The following is a 13,694-nucleotide window of genomic DNA, read 5'->3' as shown; positions in this document are numbered from 1 at the left end:
TGAAAAACCTTATTTGTTATTATTGTCAAAAGAGAAGATACAGAATACAAACAAGAGGCGGATCTACTGAGTAAATGTTATCATTTTTATAATCTGTTTTCGGAGGAAACCTCACTTTAATATTCATTAAATAAAGACCCTTTATTTTATCCCTGAAGCCCTAATTATTGTGAACCCACACTGTCATCTACATTTTTGTTATAAGTGTTTTCCTCTCCATTTTTAGAAGGCTTAATTAAGTCTTTAATAAGCCAGTATAAATGTAAAGGATGTGGAACACAAAATGCCACCCTATGCATATTTATTAAATTCCAAGGAATCCTAAAGCATCTTTCCCCAAATTAATGGCACAGAAAAACTGATTTTAGCTTACCTGCCAATTTCCTTCCTTCCAAAAATACCTTTTTGCTTGTCTTCATAATCAAAATCTTACCTCCAACCAACTAAAAGAAGCCTCCAGATCCTTGGTAGCCTTCTTGAAATCTAAACCACATATAACCAGTTCCACAGGTAAAAATCAAAATTGTGCAGTAGTTGTGATAAAACATCTCCAAAATATATCTTAATCTCATCAATTATAAGCTTTTCCTCTTGTAAAAATAAGGCAATAAGTAGTTAAAGAAAGAATAAATTAAGTTGTACACAGAATTTACAAGGAAGAAATTTTAGCAGCGACTATCAACTGAAGTCATTTTTATTACAGGGCAATTCATTTTGAAGGAAATGCTACATGACTCATATTGTAGCTGATAAAAATATGCTTTGAGTTTCTAAAATATTTTCTAACATGAAACATCATTACCAAGTCAGGGTATTTCTATACAAGACTTCACTTGATGGATATAGATTCATTGATGTTAGGGGCCAGAAAGGGCCTCATGAGGTCATTGGGTCCAGCCCCACTGTGCTTGGGCAGGAAAGACTGCTGGGGTCAGATGACCCTAGCAAGGTGCGTGTCAAGTTGTTTTGTAATGATCTCCAGGATAGGTGTTTGTACCACTTTGGGTGGCTGGGGTGGGGTTCTGTTCCAGATCCTAGACACTCAAATCATAAAGAAATTTCTTCTTATGACTGATCTGAAGCAATTTTCAAGCAGTTTATCTCCATTGATTCTCATCTTCCCCTGGGGTACCTTAGTGAACAGATGCTTCCCCAGGACCTGATGTACGGCCAATACCAATCCAATATGCTGATATGCAGCCAGGCAGTTTGGAGCGCAGCGTCCAGCTAGTAAATCTGTTGGGGGTGGGGGGAGGGGGGGGGAGGAAGGGGCAGAGGAGAGGGAAGGAGCATAAATGGGGCAGATTGAGGTCCCCACAGTGAGAGAAGGTGTGGGGTTGGGGCAGGGTGTGGGATCAAGCAGCAAGCAGCTTGGTGGGGGCGCATGGGCTGCGCACAACCCCAGGGGAGGCATGGGGGGCACATGCCCCCAGATCTATGTATGGGGCAAGGCTGGGCTGCTGCTGTGGGCTGGGGCCAGGGGCAGTGCCAGGCTCTACCCAGCAGGGGCTGGGTCAGGGCTGAGCTCGGTGCAGGTGGTGGCAGCACTGGGAGGGGAGTTTGAGGGGGCTACAGCAAATTCTGGGGTGGCTGTAGCTCCCACCCATATCCCAACTCCCAGCACTGCTGTCACCCATCCCAAGTGCAGCCCTGGCCCAATCCCTTCCCTTCCCTTCCCTTCCAAAAGAACCCAGTGGTGGCCCTGAGTGTGCAGACGACAACTTGCCCTAACCCCACACAGATCGGTGGGGGTAGGGGAACATGTCCTCCATGCCTTCCCCAGGGTGCACACAGCAGCAGGAGGCACTTCCGCTCCCTGCTAGTGGCTCCATCCCAGGCTCCGTCCCACCCTGGCTGGGCAGCACCTACCACTGCCCCACCCCATCCCTCACTGCAGGGGCCTTAATCTGCTCTGCCCCACCACTTCTCTCCCCCACGCCCACTCACCCCAACAGACTTACCAGCCAGACACTGCTAGCTGCCAGGCTAGCCACATGCATGCACATGGTATTTATCAGCAATATTACTGGCCACATACGATATGAACCAAAGTATTGGTGCACCTCTAATTTCTTACGTGCAAATCTCTCTCTCTCTCTCAAGGGCCCAAATTATTTATATGAAAGAAATAATGAATAAAACTGAATGAGCTGAAAATTGAATGTATGGTAGAACAATTACCCCCTACACTGTTTTTCAGTTTAATTCACCCTCCCTCTATATTTTCAGGTGTTCAGCACAGCACCAATTGCATGACTGAAAGAATGGAAACTGAAGGTTTTAGCATCTGATTAAGCAGTCTGTAGCTCCCAACACTTGAAATTAACAGAAGTCAGTTTGGGATTCTGAAAAGCATGCTAATTAAATATTTCTGCCAAAACACTCCGTAGCAAAATTACCATATTTTGCAGTGTATAAGTTGAGTTCTGAAATCCAATTTTTTGGGTCTTAAAAATTAAAATTTGACTTACACACTGTGCAACATGGAAAAAAAAAAACAGGCACGGATCTGCACTGAGCACCCGGGTGGCACAGCCCCATGCCTGCAAACAGCACTGCCTCGGCCACATCAGCATGGTTTGGGGCTGCACCAGCCAAGAACCAAGCCCAACCCCATCCCTGTCCCCTGCGCACAGCACCAAGCTTGGAGGGCATGGGGCCGTGCCACCTGATTACCAAACCCAGCCACGTCCCCTGTAAGCGGCAGCAGGCATAGCATTCAGCAGCACTACTCACAGCAGACAGGGCCAGTGTCAGCACTCAGGTGATATGTCCCCATTCCCTGCAAGCCTGGTGTTGATTGCAGGGGATGGGGATGGGGACGGGGACGGGCTTGGAGTTTGACTGCTGCAGCCCCATCCCTGTGAGCAATGCTGGTTCATCGCAGGCAGTGCCGCTCACAGGGGATGGGACCATATCAACTGAGCACCAAGCCCAGCCCTGTCCCAGTGCCCTGAGAGTGGCATCCAGCTCAGCACTGCTCTTAGGGGACCAGGCTTGGCACTTACCTGAGGATGCACCACTTGCAAGGGATGGGGACAAGGACAGGCTTGGCGCTCAGCTGGCATGGCCCTAGCCCCTGTGAGTGGCAGCAGCAGCACCACTGACAGGAGATGGGGCTGTGCCAGCCAAGCTTGGAAATTATAGGTTTTTAGGGTCAGAAAGGACCTATTAGGTCATTGAGTTCAACACCCTGCTCTGGGGAGGAAAGAGCACTGGGGTCAAATGACCCCAGCCAGGTGCTTGTCTAACCTCCTCTTGAACACCTCCAAGGTAGGGGAAAGCACCACCTCCCTTGGAAGTCAGTTCCATATTTTGGCAACCCTCAACACAAAGAATTTCTTCCTGATGTCCAATCTAAATCTACTCTCCTTCAGTTTATGGCCGTTGTTTCTAGTAATCCTAAAGGACGCCCTGGTAAACAGAGCATCCCCTATTCCGTGCTAATCCCACCCCCCGGTGAGTCTGTAGACAGCTACAAGATCACCTCTCAGCCTTCCTTGTGAGAAGGCTGAAGAGATTCAGTTCCCTCAGTCTGTCTTCATAGGATCTTACCTGCAGGCCCTCCCTCAATCATACAAGTAGCCCGTCTCTGAACCCTTTCCAGGTTAACCACATCCCTCTTAAAGTGCGGTGCCCAAAAGCGTATTCCAGTTGCAGTCTCACCAATGCCACGTAGAGGGGAAGAAGCACTTCCCTAGAGCTGCTTACGATATACCTGCTAATGCAAGACAGGGTGAGGGTAGCCTTATTTACTACCTCATCACACTGGCAGCATGCCTATGAAAATCCTTAACTTTCAAATCATAAAGACGGGGATCGACCTATACACTGCAATATATGGTAATAGTACTCACAAGTTTACAGTTGAATTTAAAATGTCAATAAGCCCACTAAGTAGGACAATTATATCTTTAAGACCATTGTTTCAAAATGCCTGTAAAACTCAGTAAAGTACCACTGCATTTATTTACAATGAATGACACCAGGTGAATCACAAACCTAAGAATTAGAATTACAGAAATTTTTAAAATATAAAGGATATTATTGAGCAAAATTTTACAGCACATATCTGGTTCGAACATTAATTTGGGAAATGGAGCATATCCTTCATAAACAGTATGCCCAGCTTTATAATTTTTTTAGGTCAATTTTTTGCTTTACTGGGTGCATCCACACAAAACATTTTATTGCAGAGTTGACTAACTAGCTCTGCAGTAAAAAGTGCCACCATCATCTACAAGTGCGCCTGTATTAGACTTGAGTAAACTAATTAACTTCATAATTGGATAGTGCTGCCCGATGCAAGTATTATTCTACAGCAGAGATATTTACTCCACTGCAGGGCATGTGCAGACCATGATGGGGCACAATGGTGTTGACTAGCTCCACACTGGAGCACCTCCATACCCCAACCAGCCCCTCCGCAACATGCTGAACCGGGAGAGAGCAGCTCTGGGCTGGTATGCTGACCCCTGGACCCACTGCCAGCCAGGGTTGCACAGTTCCAACTCAGCGTGCTGTGGTCTTGGTGCACATGTAAACACTGAGCCCAAAAGCAATAAACTCTGGTACAAACTGCACCAGAGTTCATTGTCACATTAACATCAAATGTAGACACACCCACTGAGTATTATCTTGGTCACAGAAACAGACCAAAAAAATAAAATAAAAAAAAGCTAAAGTGTTCTTTAATTACCATTAGGCACTAAAAACATGGTGGACATTAAGATTCCACAGGAAAGCTTGTTTTCTGATGCTCACTCATGACTAATGGATGCATTCCAGGTAAGCTTGTCATACTTCATACTTTGCCATGACTCATACATTGTTTTCTTTGGAAACAGCCACAGATTGTTTACATATCAAGCCCACAGGCTTCTCTTCTACTTACATGATGAAGTAAGAAAGCCTCCATTTCTCTTGAAACACATAGCATGCCTTGTCTGCTTTCGTCTTAAAAATACATAAAATGTGACAATTGCTACACTTATTATGCAACAGATGACTAATAATATTGTTATAAATGGGTTTTAAATTTTGTAAATAACACCACCATTTCTAAACTCTTTTTATTCCAACTGCAATGTTTACACAATATTGCCTTACAGTCTCAACTCTTCACTCACAACCACTGGAATTCACTCGTAGCTATTTGTCAAAATGCCTACAATGTTCCAGTGATCTTCCTCCCAAAAAGTCTGTTTATATAACCACAAATTCACTGATGCTTTCTTTTCCAGCTGTGTTGGCAAGGGATAGAGAATGGATGGGAGATATGAAGGAGTAAAGAAAGAGATAGATGTAAGAGATAACAATGGCAAGCTATGTTTATTGGGAAATACTAAAAAAGATACTGACAGAAGCCAAGGAGAGAGAAATATAGCTGAAAACAAAAAGAGTAGGCACATACCGTAAATGATCTAAGTGGCCCTAGCCTAGGTCAACAAAGAACACTATCATCCATTTTACTGTAATAAAAAGGAGCAACTCCACTTACAACTCTCCTTTGATGTTAAGCTCATGAAAGGTGCCAGAATACCCAGGGAAAATTTCAGGAGGAGACTGACAGTTAGACGACCCATGTCTGGCCTATGAACCATATACAGCATTTGATAACCCCTCCTTAATAGAAACTCCTTTCCATCCTTTAAATCAAGCACTATTGGCATAAGACATAGTTGTCTTTTTGATGTGATCATTTGAGCTACAAAAGATAGTTTTCTAAGATCGATTAAGACCTGTTAAATTTTATATTGAACTGATCTCCTTACAAATACATTCCAGAACAGTAGTGATCACTGTCTCCAGCTCTTACTCGGGTCCCCCCAAGCTTTGTAAGCAAATTGTTCCACAAAAAAACTTATTTATCTTTAAAAATCCCAGGGAGGTTTGGCTGTATTTTTAATCCATTGGTAACCTAGAATATCAAACCCAAAAACTTGACCATGAAAAAAAATAAAATTAAAAATTGGAAGAGTAAACCCAAGTAAGATAGAGCCACTTAGAGTCACCTAACCCCATCAGGAAAGAAGGAATAATGAACAATCTGAAATCTAGACTTTTTTCAATGTTCAGCATCCAATACACTCAATTACAGAAATCCAGTCTGGCAGCCAGCGAGTACAGTGGTCAAACCTACATCAAAGATGGGGGGCTAAAACCTCTTAATAAACTGTAAATCTCTCTGCTCACTCAAAAATAATTTTGTTTCGTATAAAAGCATCTCAACAGACTAAATAGGATTAGTCGCAAACAACAGCTATACATTCTATCAACTAGCAACATAACTTTTGGTATAATATAGTCACCATTAAATTCACATTTAACCATGTATTAATGATACGTACCAAGAACACAACAAACATAATTCAAGCAGAAACCCATCAAAATGTGGTCAGAGTTCAGGATACAGTGATTAAATAAGCATTTTTATATCAAATAAATAATAATGTCTACTCATTATACTACAGGATAAGATTTATGATGTCCATAACTGTTTATTTCTTTGCTTTTAAATGCTTGCATTTTCTAAGTAATGTAACAATCAACTATGCAGCAATTATTTAGCAAACAACTGATTTTTTTTTAAATGGTAAATGCCAAAAACACATAACAGAAGACTGAAGTTAAAGCAAGGTTTAATATTAATGTCTTCAGGTTGAACAACCAGCACCATACCTACAGGTTGGGGAACTCCCCTCTTATCAGCATGGAGGTGGAAAGGGATCTGGGGGTCATCATTGACTCCAAGACGAACATGGGCCGGCAGTGTGGGGAGGCAGTCAGGAAGGCCAACCGCGCCTTGGCATGCATCCAGATGTATCTCGAGCAGGTCCAAGGAGGTGATCCTCCCCCTCTATGCGGCACTGGTCAGGCCGCAGCTGGAGTACTGCGTCCAATTCTGGGCGCCGTACTTCAAGAGAGATGTCGACAGCATGGAGAGGGTCCAGAGGAGGGCCACTCGTATGATCAGGGGACAACAGGGCAGGCCCTATGAGGACAGGCTGCGGGACCTGAACCTGTTCAGCCTCCAAAAGAGAAGCCTGAGGGGGGATCTTGTGGCCTGTTATAAACTAGTCAGGGGGGATCAGCAGGCATTGGGGAAGTCACCGTTTCCCCGAGCACCGCCAGGAGTGACCAGGAATAACGGTCACAAGCTGGCAGAGGGTAGATTTAGGTTAGATATCAGGAGGCGCTACTTCACAGTCAGGGCAGCTAGGGTCTGGAACCAGCTTCCAAGAGAAGTGGTGCAGGCTCCTACCCTGGGGGTGTTTAAGAGGAGGTTAGATGAACATCTTGCTGGGGTCATTTGACCCCAGTATTCTTTCCTGCCATGGCAGGGGGTCGGACTAGATGATCTGCTCAGGTCCCTTCCGACCCTACAAACTATGAAACTATGAAACTATATTTTTGTTACAGCAATTCTGAGTTCTGCTGGCCATTTTATTTGTTGCCATTTCATACGGCAGGAAAAAGTCAAAACCATGAAACTCCATGAACTCCACTTTCCAAATGCAACTTCCTGGTGATGTATTTAGAAAATGGCCTAATAAGCAATTTTGAAAACTCTAAAAATTAATAAATAGAACAAAAACCTTTTATTTATTAAAAAAAATAATAAATAGAACAAAAATAGAGGTACACTGATACACTGGTCTGGTATTGGATTAGCACCAACATAAAGAAAACTGACTGCATCAGAAATTGGTTTTTGCCTGATGTGGCCGATAACTTGGCCAATAAATGCCCCATGCATGCGTGCAGCTGCAATGCAGCATGCAGGTAGCAAGAAGCCTGGCAGCTTGGAGAGCTGCATCCAGCTGGTAAGTCTTTTGTGGTGAAAGAAGGTGAGTGGTAAGGGGTGTGGGGGCAGATGAGGTCCCTGTGGTAAGCGAGGGAGCAGGGCTGGTGTTGAGACAGGTGCTGGTGCTGGGGCAGGCACTACCCAGCCAGAATGGGGCAGGATGGAGCTGCAGCTCATCTAGGGGGTATGGGGGGGGGGTGACTCCCACCACAGCACATACCCTGGGAGGGCATGGGGGGCCTGTGCCCCTGGATCTGTGTGGGACAGGCTGCCATGGCGCTGGAAGGTGGGGGCTGGTAAGTTTTGGAGTGGCTGCAGACCCGTCAACCCTCCTTCCCAGCACCGCCATCACTCACCCTGAGCACAGCCCAGCCCAGCCCCCTGCTGAAAAGAGCCCAGTGCTGCCCTGGCCCCAGTCCACGCAGACAGCCCACCCTGCCCTGCATATAGATTTGGGGCATCCCCCCCCCATGGCCTCCCAGTGTGCATACAGTGGTGGGAACCACCTCCTCCCCCCTTGCCCTCTGGTAAAGCAAGTTAAGAGGCAACTAAATCATGGACATTCAACTACTAGCACAGAGAAGATAGGAACATAAGAAAGTAGCCCTGAAATGCACCACACAAAGTCACCTAGTCCCAGTGCCCTGCTCATGGTAGGCTCATCCCCGACTAAATTCTTGAAAACTTACAAGGACAATGATGAAGAATTCACAGTTTCTTTACGTAGCATGTTCCAATGCTTGACCACCCTCATACTCATAAGGCTCCTCCTAATCTCCAACCTAAATTTCCCTGCTGAAGCTTGAGGCCCCTGCTACTAGTCCTGTCCCTAGAACCCAGAGAAAAGCCCATCTTCAGACTCTCTGTAATTGTTCTTCCAGTAGTTGAAGACTGTTATCAAATCTCACCTCAGGGATTTGCAGACTAAATAACCTTAGTTTTTTCAGCCTTTCCCCATAAGTCTTGCCTTACAGGCATTTAATCATTTTTGTAACTCTACAGTAGACTCTTTCCAAACTGCCCAGATACTTCTTGAAGTGGCTGGGGTGGCCCAATACAGGCCCTCCCTGTGAACCAGGCTCACAACCGGGGATGAATCCCAAAGAGGCTTAGCTGTCTGAGGAAAAGGTGGACAAATACTGTAAGGCCAAAATTAAGCCCATAAACAAAAGATGAACACAATTACTTATGATACATTACTTTATTAATTCTTATGTGGTATGGACATCATTGGTGGTAGACCCTCTCCAGAGTGACAGGGCTCATTCAGTTCATGTCAGTCCTATATTTCTCTGTTTTTCTTCCCAAGTCGGTCCTTTTTTTCATTGTATGAAGGCAAGCGCCTAGGGGACCACAAGCCTACCCTGATAAACCACAGGTACACCCAAGTGGAAAGGGGTGAGGTATAGGAAAGGGAGAGCCCCACGGAAGATACCTGGACACTGAGACCCATATCAATGTACCCCACTACAGTCAGGTATGATTTCCTGATATTCTTTTCATTAACAGCAAGTCATGGCAGAAGAAATATACAAAGAGGGAGCTAAACACCTGTTGAGGGTATGACATCTGAGCCCTATTCCAATGTGACCCTTCAGCCTGGGTCACACTACAATGAGTTACTGCCAAATACCTCCAGATTACACCTCAGTTCAAGCACACTTCTATAAATACTACATTTAAAAAACGTATATCATGAGTATGTTTGAAACATACTGAAGTATGATTCTGGTATTTTATGGGTTAAAAGAATATGGTATAATCAGGAAAATGTAACATAAGATCTTAGACCATGTAATACACAAAGTCTAGGGTGCTGACAGACATCAGAATGCCAGTGAAAGTCTGGGGAAAAAAAAAAAAAAAAAAAGCAGAAGGCCTTCCAGAATTGAAAAAAGGCTGAACCTTTGTCTTCCATGTTAGAAAAATTAGGACCCAGATCTCCAGCTGTTGTAAACTGACAAATTCAATATAGCTATGCAAACTTACTCCAAATGAGAAATGGGCTCAACCGTTTTGATCTTCTCACAGTTACTTGAAAAAGCACACTGATAAAGGCAGTTCGTTTGTAAATGGTTGTATGATCTCTAATTGGATTTCCTAAACATATAAAGATTGTTTTGGCACTTATGTGAAAAATACGTAGATCAGAAGTTGTTTTTAAAGAACTTCTAGTAGTAAACTGGGCCATGGACATAACACCAGGGATTCAGAAAGATTGCCACCTTTTTCCAACACTGCTGTCAGGCATGGAGTTCACTTGGATATTTTGAAATGCTTTACAGCTTGCAGGGCTACACCAAATTTTAAATGTGTGTTAAATATGCTAAGTAAATATCCATGGAGTGAAAGATTTTTGAAAAGCATTGATAACGTCTCAAAGTGTCTGAAAACGCATGCAAAAAGCTAAGTTTAGATTCATCAGTATGCACAGTAATAATGACAGATCTGTAGCTGAGCAAAAAAGCAATGTAAATCAGATTTATGCAGGACTGGAAAACTTGTGCACTTTGCTGACATGGAATCTGGGACAGCTGATATCACACAATGAATAAAAAATAGGTTTTGGAGTTGAAGGAAAAAAGACCTAACAACAATGGGTTGGCCTGAAATCCCTATGCAAAACTCCATGTTGTCGTTCTTGCTTACTAAGTCAACCACACTTGTGCCCCAACTTAAAAATTAATTTAAATTTGAAATGTACTGTATAGTTCTATTATTTAAAAGTATCAAAAATGAAGGCAACATCAAATTTTTGCTGATAGTTGAGGCAATTAAGATGAGTTTCACAGGTGTCTTCCCTCTAGTTTGGGTTGACAGCTAGGTCAAACTACTAAATAATTGGATTATTCTCCATATAGAACTCATTGCAAAGGCTGCTTGAGGTGCTGATGAAGCCAAAGTTAAGGGCAATCAAAAATTAAAGAAGAGATGGGCAAATTGGTTCGCTCCTTATTTCATGGTGCCTTTAAATCAGCATTATGGACTTGCTTTTCAGGGAGATAATCACTTGTTCCAAAGTTTTAAAACAAATCCAGGAAATGCTATACACAGTACTCCAATTAAATGCATAGCCTTGGGACTGATAAAAACCAAAGTGGGGGCTTACCCCAAACCAATGTAAACATGCTACTTAACTAGAAAGCGCCATCCCTGCTACTGTACTAGCCAGCCCCCTCCTTTTCAAGGCTTCTACTACTACACATAAAACTACTGGAATCAGGCTTCAGAATGAAGGGAAGCTGTTAGTTTTGAGGTTGACAGAGCTGTACACTTAAGGAAAATTCCTTTTAGTGCCCTCAGTACTGTGGCATTAGCAATTAGAAAACTGATTAGCACCCCTCATTTCCAAGGCTTTTAACAGTCAGTATCTGGACTGCTAACCTCCAGATGATGAGAAATTTCTGCCATGAAACTAACAAGCTCCTGTCATCTTCAACGTTTCTAAGACGGGGGTGGGCAATTATTTGGGCTTATTAAGGGAGGCCACTTCAGGAGTTATTGTAGGCTGGGGAACTATTGCAGGCCAGGGAGCTGCTGACCCCGGCACAGCAGGGTTGGGGGAGAAAGAGGTGCTGACCTGGCCCAGGAACAGGAAGTGGGGTGAGGGGAATTGATCCTACCCAGCCTCAAGCCTATCTATCCCACACCCACCACCAAGGGCACCGGACGGAGTAGGTAGGCAGGCAGCCAGGGTCTCCATAGGGACTGGCCTGGGACCCTCACAGGCTGGGCCAGGCAGATGGGATCAGGCCCCAGACAGGCATAAACCGGTGTCTGGGAATGGGATGGGCAGGCGGGCAAAGTTAAGGCCCAGGACCACAGGGCAGTGACAGCATGGGCCCAGGGCACAGCCGCAATGTGCTCCCCCTATGTCCCTGCCTGTGGAGCTGGCACCCATTGCAGGGACATGTGGGGAGCAGATAGCGACTCTGCCCTGAGCCCAAGTCCTGTGCAGTCACTTCCCCAGGATCCTGGCCCTGCCTGCCCATCCTGTCCCAGATGCTAGCCCCCACCCAACCACAGCCCCATCCCATTCACCCAGCTGAGTACACCCTGCCTGCAGGGGTCCCAGGCCATTTTCCATATAGACCCACATGCCTGCTCCATGTGGTGCCCCCAGCAGTGGGTGTGGGGCAGATGGCATAGGGTGGGGTGCCAGGGCAGTGGGGCCATGGCAATGGTAGAAACACTGGCAGTGGTAGCCAGGCAGAGTGAACTGCTGCCATGGCGGCTTCCAGGAAGCTAAGTCCAGCTGCTGCACTACCCATATCCCTCCATTGTCTGGAGGCAGCAGGACCAGCTGCACATGCCACAACCAGGCTTCCCCTGGTACCTGGGCTCAGTGGAACCAAAGAACCACCACAGGCCTGACAAAATCCTTTGGCAGGCCTTATCTAGCCCATGGGTAATATTTTGCCCACCCCTGTTCTAACAGCAGCCCTTTCACAGCTGCTTTTCCTTTATTTTTCCAGTGAAGTTGTGTTTGTTACAGAGTAGACAGTGGAACTGAAAACCCCTATGAATTTAAGCAGTTCATGAATTTAACCAATATTCAGGTAACTGGAATTTTGTACAATGCAAACCACAGAAAAAACAGTGGAACTGGCACAGTGTTATGAAGTTGAGCAAATTATGCACTTACCTGATCTACATATAAATAAAGAACACTAACATTGTAACTTTACAGTAAAGAATGATGATGTGCAAATTGCCCTTGCACTGGAAAGTTGAAAGTCAATTACCCAATAATCAGTTGATTATCAGCTGGCTCCAGGACAATATCAGGGCTCAAATCGGCCCTGGTCTGGTCCCTGGAGCTGGTTAATGATCAACTGATTTTCAGCCATTGGCTGGTTGGAGGTCCTAACCCTGCCACATGTTCTATAGAAAGAAACCACAAAATTATTACACATTTTGGGGTTTTGTGGCCCATTTAATTCTCTGAACATGTGGCAGGGAATCAGCTTAAATAAATTATTGTTTAGATGCAATTAAGAAACCAATCAAAATTTAATTTAAAACCACATAGATTTTAATTTTAAATCTAAAACGATATTATTACTGAATTTAAGGGATGTCTTGTGATCTGTTATATTATGGATACTACAATTATACATATATACTATGTGCATTTTACATAGCATGACAGACATTCTACTGGGGAAGAAAAACCTAAAGACTGAATTGTTCATCTACAAAGGCCTACAAACAACATAATGAAATATACATGGGATAATCTGTAGAATATAAACATGCAATACCCTATGTTTATCCCTGCTATAAAATTTCAAGTTATAATTTAAATTCTTGTTGAATGATGAAAGGGAAGAGAGACAGCAGGGTTAAGGCTGGGAAGGAGCAACAACTTGGTGCAGGGTGATGCTGGGAACATCAAAGGTGTGGGGGTCCCAGAGGACAGTAGCATTCTGTCAAACCACTGGTATAATCAAACAGTGTTACCAACCCAAGAACATTTTTTTTTTTACTGCCTTTCTTTTTTTTTTAAACAGACAACAAAACTTTTTACTATGGTAGCTGTTACACTCCTGCATTTGAACCCAAACCTTCTAACTGGGGTCTGGGAGCACAGCAAAGCTTGACAGAAGAGTCCCATCTATGTTTTGTAAAACATGTGTCAATAAAAAAATAATAATAATAAGGTGGATTGTCAGTTAAAAAAAAAAAATCTTGGGTTGGTCACCTTACCTAAGCCCCAAAGAAGGGTGGAATTTGAAACCCTTCTATGTTTCACATTTCCTACGGATTAGATGTACATTCTGAGGTATCTAATTCTCCTCATGCAGTATACGAAGTTCAGGAGCCTAAAATAGGATTCTGGTTCAAGAAGTCAGATGCAATAAACCCTTAGCAGGATCTTGCTCCA

At 44.1% G+C, this 13,694-nt stretch overlaps 1 protein-coding gene across 5 annotated transcripts in view; it reads right to left on the bottom strand.

Annotated features, from left to right (window-relative positions):
• TUSC3 (tumor suppressor candidate 3) overlaps positions 1-13,694 on the bottom strand; it is a 317,666-nt gene that overhangs the window by 244,709 nt on the left and 59,263 nt on the right. The gene's annotated exons all lie outside the window — the stretch shown is intronic.

Source organism: Crocodylus siamensis, chromosome 2, assembly GCF_052110815.1.
Source record: "Crocodylus siamensis isolate JL-2025a chromosome 2, ASM5211081v1, whole genome shotgun sequence".
NCBI classification, from domain to species: Eukaryota; Metazoa; Chordata; order Crocodylia; family Crocodylidae; genus Crocodylus; species Crocodylus siamensis.
This window is presented reverse-complemented; position numbering and strand designations above follow the sequence as displayed.